Genomic DNA, 20534 nt, shown 5'->3' with positions numbered 1-20534 from the left:
ATGTGATCTTTCTGATGGACACCACGGAAGTTCCGTGATTGACACACGAGCAACGAGGGGGGGGGGGGGTATTGAGCACTGCTTTTTTTTTTTTAAATCAACACCCCCACCCCCTTTTTTTGTGCCCACCCCAGGGGAGGACGCCCGTCTTCATTTTGATTTGAAAACAGTTTTTTGGCCAGGGGGGAGGGACCCCCTCTCCCCCCCCCCCCCCACCCTTAGATATGCCACTGGGGATAGCCGTAGGGTCGACGGTCAGTTGGAGTCGAGATGAGAGTCATGAGACACACTTGATCAGCTTAATGTCACAAATAGCGGTCTGCGTGTGCTTAGAACTAGACTAGTCTATTACTATTAGTTCATCGTCGATCCGTCGTCCCATGCCCTCCTCAGAGACAGACCACGCCACAGAAGCCGCTAAAATGGTGTTTTCGAGATGTTTTAAGGTAAGGTTTGTTTGGTTTTTCCTTAATTGTCAATAAGAGTAGTAGATTAAATATATATATATCTTATCATAGCTTCATTAGTTGAAACTGTGTGCGGCAAACCCGGACTTTAGTGCCCCAGCTGAAAATCTCAGTTTATTATGGATTTAATATCAATAATATTAATTATGCTAATATATGCAAATATAAACATACCAAAACTTGATGATTTTTAATCATTTGACGTCATAAAAAGCAATTTTAAGCCAAAAATAGCAGCGAAGTAGGGGATCTCCTCTTTGCTTGATGCGAGATACTAGCGAACTGAAATAACCGAATAAAAACTATGGTGAACTAAAAAAAGAAAAGAAAAAATCAAACCACCTCTGAAATTACCTTTGAAATGTTTATTAATTTTTTCTTCCGATATGCGCACATGATAGGGGCAGGTTGGGATGGGATGGGGGGGGGGGTGCTCAATAGTCGCCAAATTTGGGGTAAAAGGGCAACTGGCCTTGGGGGGGGGGCTAAATTTATTATTTACTTATTTTTCTTTGTAATCATTTTTCTAATTTTTTTCCGGGGTGGCTCTTTTCTTTATTCTGCCCCCAAGGCCAGTTGCCCTTTTACCCCAAATTGGCGACTATTGAGCACCCCCCCCCCCCCCATCCCATCCCAACCTGCCCCTATCATGTGCGCATATCGGAAGAAAAAATTAATAAACATTTCAAAGGTAATTTCAGAGGTGGTTTGATTTTTTCTTTTCTTTTTTTAGTTCACCATAGTTTTTATTCGGTTATTTCAGTTCGCTAGTATCTCGCATCAAGCAAAGAGGAGATCCCCTACTTCGCTGCTATTTTTGGCTTAAAATTGCTTTTTATGACGTCAAATGATTAAAAATCATCAAGTTTTGGTATGTTATATTTGCATATATTAGCATAATTAATATTATTGATATTAAATCCATAATAAACTGAGATTTTCAGCTGGGGCACTAAAGTCCGGGTTTGCCCTGTGTGCTTCTAACGCAGTATCCAGACTAGAGCTAGGGAAAGCCCCAAATCACCACCATTGGTTGAATGAATTGAGCCCGGCTGCGCCCGCCAGGTCGCCTGCCAGGCCGCCTGCCAGGCCGCCTGCCGGCGGTGGCCTAAGAAGATGAGACTATAACTTCGTTAGTCAGTTAATTAATGCATTTTAGTACAAGTACTCGTCTATCGATGAGCGCGAACCTAGCCTGCATGTTCCTGATGTTGGACCGATGAAAGCCTTGCCTTTGCTTTGCCTTTGGTCTCTGAAAAGTCTGATATCAATGGTTATGGTTGTTCTGCTATATAGGACCTAGACCTACTAATTACTACAGTGTAGGCCTAGGCCTAGGCCTAGACTCGGCTTAGCTACATGTAGCCTATACTATAGATCTAGATCTAAACATGATAAATAACTATGTCAGGCTCCTCCATATTCACTGACTGCCTCTATACAGAGCTGACTGAGTGTGGCTGTGGGGAGCTCAACAGGGAAGGGTAAGAAGTGCCCACTACCCCCCCCCCCCCCCCCCCCATGATGAGCAAACAAAATCCATATGATACAAGTACGCTGGTTTATTTTACACGTCTGGCGTGAGGTTTTTTCATAAACCAGGAGCTTGCGGGAGAGCAGGAGGAAGGGCGTGTTGGGAGAGTCTCCTGCTACGAGCTGGTGGGACGGCGGGAAAAGGAGTGTGGTGGCATATGACTCCCTCCAAATGCGGGAGGGTTGGCGGCCCTGGGTTATGCAATGCAGTTTGTGTGTGCATGAGCGCCGTACCCATCCTGCACAGTTCAGTAGCTTCACAAACTGGAGCTGGACAGATACAGTAAGCTGAAAATAAGTCCATAGATCTACACCTTTACAAATGAAAAAAATACAAATGGAAAGAATGCAAACTGCCATTGAAGAACGTGATACTACAAATACACGCAAAATCTTGTCACTCCAAGCAAACGAGCAGGAGAATTACTCACGACGGAACTGATTTCAGTGTACATGTAATTGTAAGTGCTAACAATATGGCACAGATGCAATCATCCTCAAAGCAGTCATTGAGACCTTTGGCCTTGGCATCTCTCTCGCCAATAGACAGAAATAACTGTCTGGTATGGGGAATTTTGAAATAAAACTGACATTTGTCAAACTTCCCCATACACCGACACATTTACGGTTATCCTTGGCATATGCACAATGGAGGGGGTTGGGGGGGGGTCAATTAGAGATTTACTCCAGGATCTAGACAAAATAATATAGAAAAAAAAATGATTGAAAACAAAATGAATCTAATTTTCTTATACCGGTACTATGAAAATAACATTATAGTCTTCTCTTAATCAGAACACTGTGCGCTTAGAAACATCAGTATTAAGCGCCTAATAAATGTTATGTATTATTATTATTATTATTAATTGTAGAACATCGAAATAGAAGGACTTACATGTACTTTCAGCTTATCTGATGCTTTTCTTGAAGCTTCTGTGCGAGTTAAGATGGGTGATCACACACAAACTGCATTGCATAGCCTCCCCTCACTAACCCGTACGTATAGAGCCAAAATCTTGCCCAATTACAGCTAAATTCAACTTGTATACAAAGTGCATTGGTCTTTGAGTGGAAGAAAACTTACTGGAAAAAATCAATCCAAGAAGACCCTACCAAAAGAAAAATGCTGGTCTGCTATCCGCAACAAGATCCCATCCTAAACCACTGGGAGGACAAGTCAGGATGAGTTATTGAACTCATCCCCTTAATAAATTATAACAAAAATGTAAAAAAGCTAATCTCATGCAAAGAAGATCTTGATCATTTGCCTGCAATGGATAATTTAGATACATACCCCCAACTATATTTGGCTGGTACATATCTTGTACAATGAACCATAGTGAACATTTCCCTTGCAGTTTAAAGCCCCTCTAAAGTGTTGGGAGCCCCAAATTTGCCAACAATTTGATGACAAAATTTCACTTAAATTGTATCATAATGTGAAAGACAAGGATGTCATTTAAAACACATTTCTGCAAGGATTTTCAAAAAAGTTGTGTTTGAGGATAAATATTGATAAAAAATGAATACTTAATTTTGTTTTTCTGTTGCATGCAGAAAACGTACATTTTGTATTACTAATTTAGATGTTTTTAATTCCTAATTAGGACAAATTAACATACATGTATAACCTTATTTCACTCAAGGAACCTCCATAGAAATTAATGAGATTGGTGAATATATTGGTAGTATTTGAGGTTTCATTCTCTAGCTTTCTCTGAAACATGGATTCATGAAAGTACTTCATTATTGTTCAATAAACAAGGTTACACTATGCCATGTTTACGGTATTTCAGATTCTCTTGACATTACTGTTAGAGATGACATCATGACTCGGTCAATGTGATGGTTATTTTATCTGACTGCTAAGAATGCATAAATGTTTGTAAGTAAGCAACCAGACGGCCGACGGATTTAGGTCCTCTCCGAGGAACCTGGTAGTGAGGATTAATGCCTTACCAAACTAGCACATCGCCTTGGTTTCAAACCCGGGTCACCGGATTACGAGACCACTGCTCTACCGACTGAGCTATTGCGCCTCCTCAAGTCAGATGATATTGAATCTCTTTTTACTGAAATAATCAAATTGGCAAGCTGATAGTAGTTAAATATTCAGAAACCCAAATCAAACATGCAAACATTTACTTATACACTAGATGATTACCGGTATATAAGGATTAATGTTAACATTGACCATATTTATATTTGTACATGTACATGTACATGTATGCCAAATAGTGATAATGATTTTGTTGGTATGAGTTACTCACATTTTCTATACCAGGGTAACTATTAAACAAGACTGCATCTCTGATTGAACAAATCTTTACTAATATGTCATGATGTACATGTATGTGCCAGTATAACTCCTGGTATTCTTTATTGTGATGCAACTGATCACTTCCAATTTTCCAATTAAGTAACCACATAATAACTCCTCCATCTGAGTCCTTCAATACCGTCAAATCAATGATGACACTTAATTGGCCCTAAAGGTTGATGTACTGTACAATGTACAAAAATCTCCTGAAAAGAAAAAGGAATGAACTGAAAATAGCTGTAAAATACAACAACACCACCATTCTTGGATGACATTTGAGTTACTGTACATGTACATGTAGTTTGGTTGATAGTTGATACGCAATGAATTCTATGAATGCTTCTGAAGATAATTTTAAAAAAGTAAGAATGTGTAGAAGATATTTGATAAATTATTATGCAGAACCAGACTAAATTATTATCCAGAATAGTGCTGCGACCGTGTATAGGCACGAACCACCACTACACAACAGATAAACGAAGAACAAATAATCACCTGTTTTTCAGCATTATAAGAGTCTGAAGTCCATATTTCACAAAAATGTCATCAGTCTAAAAATAAAGTTTAAGTTCCACTGCTACTTCCTTGAATAATCATTTCCATACACTGTCCGATTTTGATTCAATGCCGTTGAGTCTCTTCTCTTGTCATCATGCAAACAATGCCAATCATTGTGATCTAACTTTCCAGCGAGCGCAATGGTTTTGTGTGCAGTATGGTTACTACACCTGTACAGTTACAACTTTTCCAATGCCATTGAGTCTTTTCTCTTGCCGTCATGGTAATAATAATAGGCAATTTTTTTCAAACTCATTGCGGAATTAGAATCTGCGGTTCGTGTGCAAAATCGAGAAGATACTATAGTAACAGTTGGATGACCACTGAGGCCCTGAAATCTAGAACGGGTTTTGGCCAAATCTACGGGCGTTCTCAATGATGCCCCAAGTGAATCAAGTGCCTCGATACAAACCATTTCATTCACCTGATAATAATAATAGTATTTAAATAGACAGAATCCAATCTGCATACATTAGTTGTTGCCACACTTAATACATGCAGTTTGCATTCTGACTATTGCGAATCCTAGACAGGTGAATGAAATAATTTGTATTGAGGAACTTCACAAAGACGTACAGTATGTATTAAATTTGATTACATTACGAAAATGGCCTGTTCCCTTCAACGCAATACAGTACAGACGGGACTACACGACTAGCACAACTTGTCTCAACCAAGCCACAAAACGGCTTTTTATCAAATTTCAACAATAATTTATCATCAAGTTTTAAAACAATTCATATCCATATTCATGTTGTTACTGTTCAGAAACAATAATCGGAAGAAACAAAATTCACCGAAGAGTCCTTTGTGCCAGGGGCGGATCTAGGGGGGTTAGGAGGTTTAAATCCCCCCTTTGGCTGGCCAAGGTGCTTTCTTCCTCCCCCCCCCCCCCCCGAAATATTGGTTGGCACTTTTTTCAAATTGAAAACAAATTTTAGTGCTCCCTACCCCCCACTAAGCAAAATATTGGTTGGTGCGATTTTTCAAATGTCAACCCCGCCCGCCCACGCCATAGAAAAGAAGCTAGATCCGCCCGTTAAAATTCGTCATCCTTCGTTATTAGACGACAAAATTCTCATAACCATCTTTGGTACAAGCTCGCTGATTGGCTGTTTATTCACTTGGGGCGTCATTGAGAACGCCCATAGATTTGGCCAAAACCCGTTCTTGATTTCAGTACCTCAGCGATCACCCTGCTGTTACTGTAGTAGCTTCTTGATTTTGCACACGAACCGCAGATTCTCTGTCCGCAATTAGCTTGCGAAATACCCCTAATGTTTGTCGAACTGGCAACAACTAATGTATGCAGTTTGTATTCTGTCTATTGAAATACTATTATCCTTATCAGGTGAAAGAAATATTTTGTATCGAGGCACTTCACAAAGACGTTTGCATTAAATTTGGTTACATTACGAAAATTGCCTAATGGCATTGCAAATGCAATACCTCCGTAGAAATACGTACGCATTCACCGAAAAGCAAAACCACATATTGTATTGAGGGCAGTCTGTACGCGACGGCCGTAAACCTGAGTGCTCTGCGTCCGCGAAGGTCTGTATGTTGCTGAGCGAAAACTCGCTAATATGTCAATCATTGCGGTCTGACTATTCCATGAGCATGATGATTTTGTGTGCAGTACTGTTACTACTGTAACAACTTTACAGAGAAATGGTTGTTGTGAATGCGCGCTGGATTGCTGGTCTTAAATGTACTGTACAACATACTATACATGTACAAATGTACCTAGCTGAAATACTGCTTTTGTTTTTGGTAAATGTCGTATTGTGTACACGCAAAGATAAACTGGCTGTGTGCACTGGATGGAAATTACACACTAAACTCACAGCACTAATTCCAGAAACAATTTAATGACAATAAAAGATATTGTATAAATACCGGTAATTGGAATATTATTGAAGACTTGCCTGGTAAAAAGGTTAAAGCCTTTAAACCATCACATGACACTTGGTGTTCAAGTTATTCAACACCAAAAGAGTACCGTATTTGAAGTTACAATTTTAATGCTTATTTTGTGACCCTTTTTTTATCTAATTAGTAAAGATATTAAAGGTAATGAGAGCCATTAGCAAGTATTGATAGTAATAGTTTTTTTTATGGGAAATGTAACCCTAAAAGTAAGATGCTCTGAAGGAAACAGAAAAAATTTAGAAGCAGGCTGGTGAAAGTTTGAACAAACTCAGACAAGTAATAAGTAAGGTTTTAATGTTTGAAATTTGTAGTCTGTATATGAATTTCAAATTTTTGAATTGATGATTGGGCATGTATAGTGATGTAATGTTGGACCAATATCATTCAACACTTGCACATGTAATATGACTATGATAGAACCTCTTCATTTTTGGAGGACCTATTGAGCTCTCTGAATATATTTTTAGTACAGCTCTGAGAGAAAAGGGACTGGTATACTGTAAACTTTGTTTTAAAAGTGTGAAACGAATGGAGATTTACAATTATGTCCAAGTAGAATGACTTACAGGGTATTGTACATTGCTGGTTGTGAATGTAAAGTGATTACAACTTTCTAAAAATTGTGTTCTTCTTGTTTTAAATCAATTTCTTTGAACTTTCCTTTTTCTTTTTTTTTCTTTTAAACTCTCACCAATTTTTTCTCTGATCTTTCTTTATTTACGGATTCAACTTGTTATAAAGGTTGGTATATTATATGATCCAACAACATTATTGATATTTTGCAGCAGAAGCATTCAGTTGTACACTGAATATAACAACTCTATATTTTGATGTTGTTGCTGATGTGTTGTTCATCAAACAGCCATGAAATTCATCATTATAAACTTCATTCATCATCCAAAAGTCAATATTTAAAAATTGTAATGATGTTTTTAAATAGTCAAAGTCATTGGCTAGGTCAATTGGTTAACAACAATATGGAATGAATAGTGATTACCTGTATTATTTTCATAACTTCAATTACTGAACAACTCTTAGTAGAAATTTTTTTAACACAGTGAGCAAATATTTCACCCAACAGCTAAAAATGTTTTTGTGGTTAATTTGAATAGAAGTGTAACATTTTATCAACCCTAGAGATATTATTGTATTAAAGAACTTTTCAAATGTTGAATAATGAATATCCATTTTACATGTAGAGTGTATAAAAATACCAACATTTAGCAATCATACAACAAACATTCTGTGATATGAGTTCAGGCTCAAAACATAACACAATTTGTTAATGCATGGCAACAAAAATGAAGACACCTTATTGTTTATGTCTTGCAGTGTAGGAAATGATGTTATCTCTTATTGTGAAAGCTTTGTCAAAAAGCTGTATTACAGAATTTAAATACCTGTAGCTTTATTTTCAGTAGACAAGAATATCAAAAGACATCCAACTTCAGGACCTTGCCTATTCTGCAATTTTAATTTTAATTTTCTGTCAACATGATTGTATGAGTACTTTTAAAAGTTTGTTGTTTGTTAATTCATCATTTGCATAGCATTGCATAACATTCTTTAACCAATGAATTTCTGTTTACATTGGTGCCTAAATAATATGGATTTTGTAACTTTGATATGTGCAGTATACTGCTGAATGGGAAACATGATACATGTAAGTGACAATGTTGCAAAACAAATAGTGACTCTTAATATTAATGTTGATTCTAAAATACATACATGTACATTAATGAAATTCACAATGAACATGACGGACAAAGAAAGCGGACAAAATATACATTTCCTCATTCTACCCTCAACAATTGCTATGGTAGACAAAGGAACATCCTTTCACTGCTATTATGTAAAAATCTGTAGAACGGGTGTCACATGCATTTTGTTCTACACATTTTTACATAATAGCAGTGAAGGGATGTTCCTTTGTCTACCATATATAGCAATTGTTGAGGGTAGAATGAGGAACTGTATATTTTGTCCGCTTTCTTTGTCCTTAATTTCCATAGTGATTGTAGATTTCTGCACCTAAACAGATGTCTTGTTATCCAAAAGAACTGGTGAAACTCTCAAAATGATAACTCTCAATAATAGCACCACAATCAATTGGGTATCATTGCATAGAGAAATAGGTCTACACGTATTACAGAATAAAAAAGGATAGTATTATATTCTCATAAGTGATATTAACAAAAACCAACTTTCTAAACAGGGTGGATTGTTTCAGAAATGCATATTTCCTTCAAATATTTAATATCTGTGACATTTACATGCAATCTAAATTTGAAGCTCCATTTACTACCGGGTAGTTTTGTTGAAATTGGTTGCGAGTGTCTTTCTTCAAATCACTTTTTAAAGCAAAACAGGTTTTGATCTGAGGTATAATTAGAAAATTATAACATTTGTATACTAATAAAAAGAAATAGATTAAATTCCTCTCCTGGCAGCTTCAACTCTGAAGTATGGATGAACTATGGCCTGTACCTGCAATAGAAGTGGTCAAAAGCCTACTATTTTGAGTAGTATAAAATTCTAATCTTTGGAAAATCCTGTTTCAATTTATTATACAATGTTCAGTGAGCTGTGAGGCTGCATTATAGATTTAAGTGGTATCAGTTACGATTTATGGGCCATTCCCTTTCTCCATCTCACTGAACATGTAAATAGTACCAGTATTCTTTTGGGCTTTATTTAAAGAAATGTAAATCAAATCAGACTACCGGTAGTCATTCTCTTTCCATACAGTGATGAAGTGAGCAATGTGGTTCAAAATTCTGAATACTTTGTTTTGGTAATGTGATCTTCCAATGTCTTCCAATAATGGTTGTCTTGCTGACCCTGACTTCTAAGCAAATAGCCTACCTTTTTTTTAAATGGTACATTGTAGCTGCAATAGTTTTGAGAGAAAAAATCTTGATATACACCCTGGACATGTAGGTGTCACATTAATTCATTTTCTATTTATGTAAATAATAGTAAGCATATCAACACCACCCTTATGTAAATAAAAATGTTAACAAAAATTCAGGGCAAAAACTTTTCCTCACAACAACACAGCCTCTCTAAATCAAATATGTTGGTATGTATTACATTTGATGTGATACATGTAGTTTGAATATCATGATGATACTGTACATGGTTATGAATAGCTATTATGGATCACATTCTTTGCCCCCAAGATATGTGAAATTCACCTATGTAGAAGATTTGGGATGAAGGGTTCTCAAATGGTATAGTTTGGCATAACCTGTCATTAATTGGAGCTTAACATGATTGTCATTTACATAATATTAGTGGCCTTGAGGGAGAAACAAGGTAATACACCCTGTATTGCCTTCACTGATTCAGTAAGGGCAATACATGTACATATAAATGCATATCACTGTATCTCCCAAAAGATTATAATTATTACCTATTCATTTGTGAATCACGTACGGTCACTATACCCTACTACCGCGCCGCATGATAGTCTGCTCAAACTTTGCGGCGATTTTAGCTGTTTGAAAGGTCCAATATGGAACACAATCTTTGTACTCAAAGTGAATGGTGAAACCCGAAAGAGAGAAACTATCAGGAAATATTGCCCGCTCAAAACTGTTAGTTTGCGGACCGGGCAAATATGCATTTTAATGCATGGTACATGTACATGTAAAATTACCTGCTACTGTATACATGAAGGTAATAAAGCAAACAAAGATCAAATTCACTACTGGTCAGTGAAAAAAATACACGGGGGCTCGGGGCGAATTAGCCCCTGAAATGCCCAAAATAGCCCCCGAAAATCAGAAAAGAGCCCCTGTAAATTTGCATAGAGTTCAATGCAAAACAAATTCTAGAATGTTATTTTCACGCAGGCAAGCTTGAAAAGTAGCCCCCGAAAAATAAATATTAATTTTTTCCCTGCTACTGGTTCCTGTAAAATTTCACCTAGAGAGTACATGTTGTGGATAGACAAACTACCAGCCATACAAGAATGTAGGAAAACCAAATCGAGTAGGAAATTGTTAGTTAAAAATTCAAAAATATTGCTTTGTATAATGTCTTATAATGTGACACTGAGAAAATCCTTTAGAATAGTGCTAGTACTCCAGTACACTGCTGAATCATTTTACATAGCAGCTCATGAAACTTAAATCACATTTTAGTCTTTTCAAATCCTCTGTGAAGTCCTTTTGACATTAGCTTTAATGTGGCAATTTTTTGTAGTACTCTGTACATGTACATGTACATTCAATCCTATGGTCATACAGAGATTGAATCACATTGTTATGAAATTTGAATTGCCTCCTATACAGGGTGTACATGTACATGTACTGTACATCTTCAACAATATTCACATACACAAGATTTGTGTAATTATCACTGTTTTGTATACTTGAGATGCTTTTCGCAAATATTTATTGGAAGATTTGTATACATGTATCCTTTGCTTACATAACATGGATTTCTTTGGCTTTGTCAAATAAATTTCTAATTGGTTTAGCATGTACACATGTAGACATATTGATCTATCACCTACACATACAGTACTGTACATGTATGTAGTGTACTGAAATATTATAAGAATGATATGTTAGATATTTGATATAATTTTATAATTCTTAAAATGCTTATTCATTTTTCAGAGGGGCAGGTAGACACTTGATGACAATCAACGCAAAGGCACAAGGTCACTGTCAAGATAAAGGAGAAATGGCATGTGTACTCCACCGATTGTGAGAAGGGGCTCTTGATTATCCTTTGAAAAAAGTGGTAGATCAAGTTGATCCAGTGTAACAGTAGCAGCAAATCTATGAGGTATGTACAATGTAGATGGATTGTAACAAAAACTTAGGGGTGTTCAATGATCAAGGTACATGTATTTAAGACTCCTACCCCATTTTTTCACAATTTTTTTTATTGATGGCTATTAAGTGCTGCATGCATGTACAATGTAGTTTTTCAATGAATGGATGTAAAAATTGATGCTTTTGGATCATAATTGACTAATATGCCCATGTAGTAGACAATTTTCAAAATGTATTCAAATGTAAACATACATGTACGTGTACCTTGCGATGAGCTATTACATGTACATGTACATTCACCTGTTTTCTATTATTGTACCTCAATACCGGTAGTCAGAATGCAAATTGTGAGGATTAGTTGTTGCTACATGTAGGTTGGATAAACATTATGGCCTGCCTGACCTAACAACACGTAATGTGTGGTATTGGTATTCTGAAAGTGTTTATTATTGAAATACAATTTTTCAAAGCAGGAGAATGAAATGATTTATTAAGAGGCAGGTAAAGAAGATGTTTTTGCATGAAATGTATTTACGGTATGAAAATGACCGATCAAACCAAACTCTTGAGTATATTTGTCTTTACTTAGAATATATACTAGTATATGATAATAACTCAACTTTGTTATTGTTTTGTTCCTGAAAGTCATTTCATTTGATATATGCTGTACTGTGACTTATCCACATAGAAATTGTAGAGCATTGCATATAATACAATTTATAGATTGTTATGTTATAGATAATTATTGGGGAAAAACAATGTGAACCTTTCCATTTGTTAGTATTGGCAATACAGTGTACAGGTACAAGATTACAACAATTGTAGAATACTTAATACTAGACAATATTTGTATATTATATTATATGATATGATAGTATGGTATGGTATGATAGGGAAAAAATTCATCTCGGAAGAAATTGTAGACATTTGAATGAATTGTACTCCAAGATATATTATTGTTAGCACTGTTCACACTGTTCTTGAGACCAAAAAATAAATGGAAGCTCTGTTCTTTATTTTTCAAACCAACAGATTTCATATGGGATCCCTTTAAGTACAAGGTCTACGCAGCTTCACACACGCACTGAGAGGGACCTGGCAGAGGCTAATAGCATGGCCCTTGGTATGATCAGCCTAAGGTTAAGGTTGATTCAACGAGAAATTAAATGGAGATTTTTCAGTGAATATTTTTTTAATGTTTAATTCCAGATATTTAATTGTCTCAAGTAAAAAAAATATGTGTTCACTAGTGTTGATTTGAAAAAAAAGCTCCTGCTGTGGCAATCAAAAAGAGCGCTATATTTTGATTTCTTACAAAGAAGTTTCAGAACCTATGACTATAAAATTTCACACTTTATATCTAAAGGGTTTAATTATTTAAAATAATTTGCGAGTTTCTTGGAGGTTACACAAATTTGAAAAAGTGTAATTTGTAAGAGTTTACAGAACTCAATATCACTGTATTTTGATGATATTTAATTTGGGTTTGAATTAGAGCAAACAATTTAAGATTATACAAGTTAAACAAATAGGGTGTGTAGTTTGATAAATGTGGGATATCCATTTGTTTCATTATACTACAAATTTTTGTGAAAGGTCGATCATCCACTATTGTTAGAGGAAACCTCACAAAACCTCACCCTAAAGAATAAGCGTAGGTATTCTGAAAAGTGAGATGTATTTCTGCCGGCCCTATGATGTACAAAATTCCTTACGAAAATGGAAAAGAGCTACCGGTATGTAGGATGCGAAAGTTAATGTGGTTAGATGAGCAAGTGTGCACTTGTAAAAATGACACCTGGCTGGAATGATCCCCAGGAAGTAGAGAATGTGCATACATAGTGTGCGGGTAAGCCTGAATCTGATGACCGGGGTAATAATATATCTGTAAAGCACTTAGAGACATCATACGCTATATAAAAGCGGAATCATTATTATTATTATTTTATTTTAGGCCTCAGATGAAGGAAATGGGTGCCGAAAGATATCCTTTGAGCACCTTATCTCTGCCAAAACTGCATTAATAATTTAGCACTTTATGTAAAGTCCATTAGATAATATTTATTTGATGGTATTATCGTAATGGCATTCAGGAAAAGTCAACTTCAGGTGTACAATCATTTTGCAACTAATAAACCTTATATGTGATTTAAATAGTTTGTAAAATGATTAGAATAATGATAAAAGGATATGAGAATGGTTATGGTATACCACTTATAAGCTTGTATTACAAGATGATTTCAACATAAAAAATAAACCCAAACAAGCAAAAATATTGAGCATTCAACCATACTATTTTTTAAAGATGTGTATGTACACAAGAACCAAATGAGATCACTTTAAGGCGCCACGGAGGCATATATTACATGTAGTGTCTTATAGCTCATGCAAAAGTTGGTAACCCCCTGCCTAACTATTTGTTCAGGTTTTTCTGATATGTGTTGCTAGATAGCAAGATGATTACCATTCTACAAGCTCCTTGAAATTATTTCTTGCAAAAGTTGAATACTGTACTAAAACATAAGAGGTGACAATTATTAGTCCCCTGTCATCATCTAAATTCCTATATGGCTTCTTTTCTTTTCTGTAACCATGTTAAATATCACAAACTAGTTATTAAAAGCTCCATAAGTTTTCTGAATTCAAAGGTGACCAAGTGCCTACCGGTACTTCATTCTTATTATTTACTTTGACTGGCCTTATTATCTCTTGTGCTATGTTTCAGGTGTGGGCAACACATCCATATTTGTGTGGGCGTATTAAACCTGACTGCAGCTATTGCTCTTTGTACATTAAATATGTAACAAATGAAAGCATTGTAAAGTTGTAAACATGTTTACGGCATAGCTTCTGTATGAGGCTATTGATATATCACCTGTGTAAATATATACATTATTTCAATAACATTTGCTATTTTTTGTGGGGATAATAGTGCTATACATTCCATTCAAAATATACAAACAGACCGGTTTTATTGTACATAGGTCATGCTGAAATATAATAGTGTAAATGAAGAAAAATTACCATGTAGTAAATATGATTTCAGGAACACGATGTTGGTTTGCTGCAATTCGAGAATTGCCGTGTTGACAATTGTTCCGGGCTTTAGTTTAACAAAATTGTAGGGTTAGGGTTAAGGTTAGATTAATATTTAAGCAAGATTTAGGGTTAGGTATAGTATTGGTCCAGGATTAAAGTTAGTAATTCATTTAATGTTGGGAACTATTGTGAAGCAATTTTAGTAGGAGCATGTGTCACAAAACTCAATTTTTCCTCACATTTTGTAGGAGGTATTATACTTAAGTATTCATCATGGAATACCCAAACAAAGTCTGTTTTGTATGTGCTTTATTTTTTGTTTGGTGTGCATGTTGATATTTCTGACTGTAGTAGTAGTAGTAGTAATAGTAGTAGTAGTAGTAGTAGTAGTAGTAGTGGTAGTAGTAGAATTAGTTTTACAAGCTCAGTTTTAAAAAGCCTCTCAACAAAACTTAATATAGACAAGTACAAATAATACACAGTACAATAGGTGACAACTTATTACTTATTCCATACTTGCAAACAAATTGATTATAAAAATAGAATAGATTCGTCATTAGTATTATTTTTTATAATTATTGTTAAGTGAGGAATATTCATATTTTAAATAGAAATCGAGACTGATTAATTGAGTGTGTGACAAGTAAATACTGAAGATTTGTTTGATTTTGAACCATATTAAAATGCAAATTTATTGCCTATTCATATTCTATAATGTAATTCATGACAGTCACACACAATATATGAGGATCTATCATAGAAACATAATTGAACAATACTGAAAGAGAGAGAAAGTGTCAGGGAGAGAACAATTTAAAGAGAGAGGGTTAAGTTAGAAGAAAAAAAAAGAAGGAAGAAATGCATGAGAGAGAGAGAGAGAGAGAGAGAGGGAGGGGGTGGAGAAGAATGGAACAGATGAACTGTGAAGACATGGAGAAGAAGAATAATGATGGAAGTAAGACGACAGAGGGAAAGCGATTGTGTGTATAAGTCAGTTTGTGGCTCTGTATGTTGTAATGAGGGCATGCGATGATGTAGCATAGCAAAAGTGAGAGTTTGGGGTGTAGGAGTGAGTTGCAGGGCGTCGGACGGGGCCCGTAGGGTGTCGTATCATCTCCTTTTTACTTTCTCTTCCACTTCTTATCTTCCTTGATTTTCTGATTTTTCCCTTTCCCCCGTCTTTTCCCCTTTCAATATTTGGTTAGGCCTCCAATCTTCAACACCAGAGGGTGTGGGGGTAATCTCGCTATTCATAACGTCGAACTGCATATATAAAACACGAAGGCGGTAACTATTGATAAAAGCATGAGGACCGTTATTCATAATGTGAGATGAGGGTCGCTTTTCATAATTTATATTGGGGGTCACTAGGACCGCTATTCATAAGATAAATTTAGGGGCACTATTTATAATTAATGCAGAATGAGGGTCGCTATTCATAATATGAGAAGAGGGTCGATATTCATAATCCGAAAAAAGCGTTGCTTTCCATAATAAATACGCCACAGCCATAGGGGTGCTCCTAGCCAACAATTAACTCTCTTGTCATTTTGTTGCTTATTCATTTTTTTTTAATGAATAGCGACCCCCATTCTGCATTATAAAGAGCGACCTTCATTCTGTTTTATGAATAGCTACTCTCTTCTCAAATGATAAATATCGACACTCTTCGATTAAGATTAGCTATCCTTATGAATAATTACCCTTTTCTCAAATTATAAATAGCGGTTCTTATAATAATGGTCCTAATAAATAGCGGTCTTTATGAATAATGGTCATTATAGTTAGTTGGCCTCGGGGGGGGGGGGGGGATTGGTGTCCGTTTATGTGTCTTGGATGAGCTTGGATGGGCTTGGATGTGTATTAACGAGGGGCACGGTGGGTATGCTTTTTTTTATTAAAAGTTGCAATTAGATTTAAGTAAAGATGATAGATTTAATTAAAGATGGTTAATTTTGATAATCGGGGAAACAAGATCGGTCAATCTTCATTGATTACTATTTGCAAATTAATTCATCCTTGCTGAACCTATTTAAAAACTGAATTTATAAATCATCCGAAACGAGCTGAACGGGTTGAACGTAAACCAATTTGTAACACTAATTGTAACATTAACCCTAGTCCTAAACCTAGATATAATCCTTAACCCTAGATCTAACCCGTAACCTTACCCTAGTCCTAACCCTTGTCCTAACCCTAACTCTAAACCCTGAACCTCACCCCAGTAACAACCCTCTCCCTGACCATAACCTCAACCCTAAAATCATTATTATTGATGGTGGATTATTCTGCAGTTTGCCTGATGTTTTAAATAAAATGCTACCCGCCACTTCCTTATTTGTGTCGATCGATCGACTTTACGGCGATCAAATTCAGAAGGGGGGATAATTTGTGTTGGATGCGTGTTACGGGGGGGGGGGGCAGTATGGATATTTTTTTGAATTTTTCATCAACAATTGCATTTTGATTGAAAAATAGTTAATTTTGATAATCAGGGAAACAAAATTGGATAAAGACGGCAATCCTCAATGTATTAATATTTTCAAATTATTTAATCTTAAATTTAACCTGCTTAAAAAAAGGATTTCTAGGTAATCCAAAATGAGCTGCATGGGTTGAACAGAGCAACACTAATTGTAACCTCAACCGTAGTCCTAAAATTGCCCTAACCCTAGTCATACCCCTAACCCTTGTCATAACACTTAACCTTACCCCAATCCTAGCTTAACCCTACTTCTAACCCAGCCCCTGTCACTGACCCTAATCCTAACCCTAATTCATTATCATGGATGGTGGATAATTCTGCAGTTAAGCCCTATAGGCCGTTTTAGCTGATGTTATTAATAAAAATTAATGAACCCCCGCTCCTTTTGTATATGTCCGATTAGACGACCATCGATCAAATGTCAAAACAAGAAGAACAAATATTTTCTTTAAATGGAAGATTATCCTGATGAATAATTTGCAGATTAGGCAACATGCAACAAACAAAACTGTTAAAAAATTCTTTTAAATGAAGCCAATTGATAAGTTTATGACACTAACAAGAAAAAGCGGAAAAGTACCCTTTTTTTAAACCATTGGTATTAAAAACGTAAATACACATGCACTTTGAAATATCATGATAGAGAGTGTTGTTATTATTCAACAATCATGATATGCGACCCATCCCGAAATTTTTCATCTGCAAAACAAAATTAAAGATAAATTTGAAGAAAAAAAATAGGGGTTTGTCTCAGTTACTTCGGATATTTTACTTCCAATTTTACAGCGACAGAATTATGAGACTACGTACCGTTGTTTAAAGTGGAAAAAGCCCTCTATTGACTCTTTTGCAATCGACGCAAATAAAGAAATTGAACTACGCAAGTGGCTCATAGTCTCTTTCTTCAGGCTCATTTACTATATGAAGCGTTATTTGACATATTCATTGTAAAGTGTAGAAAAGAAAGAACAAGAAAAAACAACAACAAAATGAAAGGAAGAAGTTTTTACAAAGCTGTTTAGTCGCCGCTATACCCGAATATAGTCAAATTTATCGATTATCGTTATTTGCTGGATAAAAGCACAATTTTTGGTACAGGGCTTCGTTAGGACTTACTAAACGATATTAGGCTAAGAGCCCCCGGCAACAAAATCGATTAAAGGGTGTGGGGGCGGAAGCGTCTTTTTGGAGCCCCCAAATAATTTTACAACATTGATTTGTTGCTGTACAAATGCCATTTTTGGTACAGGGCTCCCTTAGGACCTTCTGAACTATATTAGGGAAGGAGCCCCGGCAAAAATATCATATAAGGGTGTGGGTGGGGGCGTCGCCTCGTAGCCCCCAAATATTTTATAAGATAATATAACATTGGGTTTTTGTGAAACCCATGGGGCCCCCAATCGCACATATATGAATAATTATGCCGGGGGCTTCTACCCTACCATCATTCAGCACAGGCGCGGATCCAGGGGGGGGGGGGGGGTAGTGAGCACTATTTTTTAAATTTGTTTTGCTCCCCAAAATTAGAAAATCCCGCCGGCCGAAAATTCGCTCAGTGGGGGGGGGGGGGGGAGTGTCGAAAATTTAAAAATTTCACCTCAAGGGGGAGGGGGGGGGGGGGGTTCGGGCTCCCCGGGCCCCACTCCCTGGATCCACCACTGATTCAGCAGGTCCTAATGAAGCCCTGTACCAAAAAGGATGACTGTACTACAAATCTCAATGTTATAATACCTTATGAATTTTATGTGGTCTACGAGGCGACGCCCCCGCCCACACCCTTAAATGATATTTTTGCCGAGGCTCCTACCCTACTATCGTTCAGTAGGTCCTAAGGAAGCACTATACCAAAAATGGTGCTTTTGATCTGGCAAGTAACGGTAATTTCACTAAGCCACCTGAATATTAAGCTATTTTTTCACAAAATTTCTCGTACATTGATTGCTTGAACAACTATGGTGATTATTATTTGGTCATCAATGCCGATCAACTAATTGTTAAAATGTGACAAACATTTATCTTCATGTGATTTATACCGCCTTGGGAGAGAGAGAGAGAGAGGGGGGGAGGGAGAGAGAGAGAGAGAGAGAAGAGGGGGAGGGGTGATGATGACATTGGTGATGACAATGATGACTTTCCCCTTTTGAATTGCACGACAAGGTTTATTTTTTTCTGTAGTTACATGTACTTATTTCGATTTAGTCATACAAAACATTTGAATTTAAAATGCACAATTAAAAGGTATAAGTTTACTTGTTTTTGATAAAGGAAATTGCTTTAAGGAGTGGGATATTATTAGTACATGCTTTAATATTATTGTATAAATATCATTATTATACATGTATCATCACCATCACCCTTGGTGCCATCATCATCACTACTACCATCATTTTCGCCACCACCATCATCACTACTACCATCATCATCACCACTACTACGATCACTATCATCATTATCACCACCATCATTACTACCATCATTATCATCACTACTACCACCATCATCACTACTATACTATCATCACTACCATCATCATCGTCGTCACTACTACCATCATCATCACCACTACTACCATCATCATCACCACTACTACCATCATCATCACCACTACTACCATCATCATCACCATCATCATCACTACTACAATCATCACCACCAGCATTACAACTTTCATTATCACCATCATCACCACCATCATTACTACCATCATTATCATCATCATCACTACTACCACCATTACCACCACCATCATCATTACTATACCATCATCACCACCATCATCATCGTCGTCGTCACTACTACCATCATTATCCCCACTACTACCATCATTATCCCCACTACTACCATCATTATCCCCATCATCATCATCACCACCAACATCGTCACTATTATCATCATCATCTTCATCTATTCACAGTAAAGTTTTCAATGAATTCGGTGTTGTCTGCCAAAGTTAGCTTACAGTTTAAATTTTGATATTAAATATGCAAATCATGTAAGTTCCACTGCAAACCACCCTTAATGCTGTGGTTCATAATTTGAAAGAGTTGATAATTGTCATAGATATTACAAATTCAAAATTATTCAGTCTAGTCCATTTTCAAGGTGGCATATTTTTACAAGTTTTAACTTTCTTATTGTAATTTTAACACAACTATTGTGAGAACATGAAAACAGAATTTAAAATTCTTGATTTCAACAATTACACCGTAAAACTTTCATCCATTTGAAAACGTTACAACTACATGTACATTTATTTCTAAAAGGGCCCTAATTCACCCAGTCAACCTTTCATTCTTAAGTTACAAAAAAATGCATCCCCAAAAATCACATTTACAAGGAGTATGAATAATTCACTTGTTAACTCTATATTTTATATCTCAAACAATATTGTTGACATTTTCGTAGCACAT

The 20534-nt window shown here is 36.1% G+C and overlaps 1 long non-coding RNA gene across 1 annotated transcript; it reads left to right on the top strand.

Moving 5' to 3' along the window:
• The first annotated feature begins 316 nt into the window (after positions 1 to 316).
• LOC115925569 lies at positions 317 to 15340 on the top strand. The gene is made up of 3 exons (XR_004064819.1): positions 317 to 446; positions 11439 to 11610; positions 12633 to 15340. It is a non-coding gene; the product is annotated as an uncharacterized LOC115925569 (long non-coding RNA).
• Positions 15341 to 20534: the final 5194 nt, after the last annotated feature.

Source organism: Strongylocentrotus purpuratus, unplaced genomic scaffold (assembly GCF_000002235.5).
Source record: "Strongylocentrotus purpuratus isolate Spur 01 unplaced genomic scaffold, Spur_5.0 spur5_scaffold_18, whole genome shotgun sequence".
Classification (NCBI taxonomy): domain Eukaryota; kingdom Metazoa; phylum Echinodermata; class Echinoidea; order Camarodonta; family Strongylocentrotidae; genus Strongylocentrotus; species Strongylocentrotus purpuratus.
The sequence above is the reverse complement of the archived record's forward strand: the minus strand, read 5'-3'. Positions and strand labels throughout refer to the sequence as shown.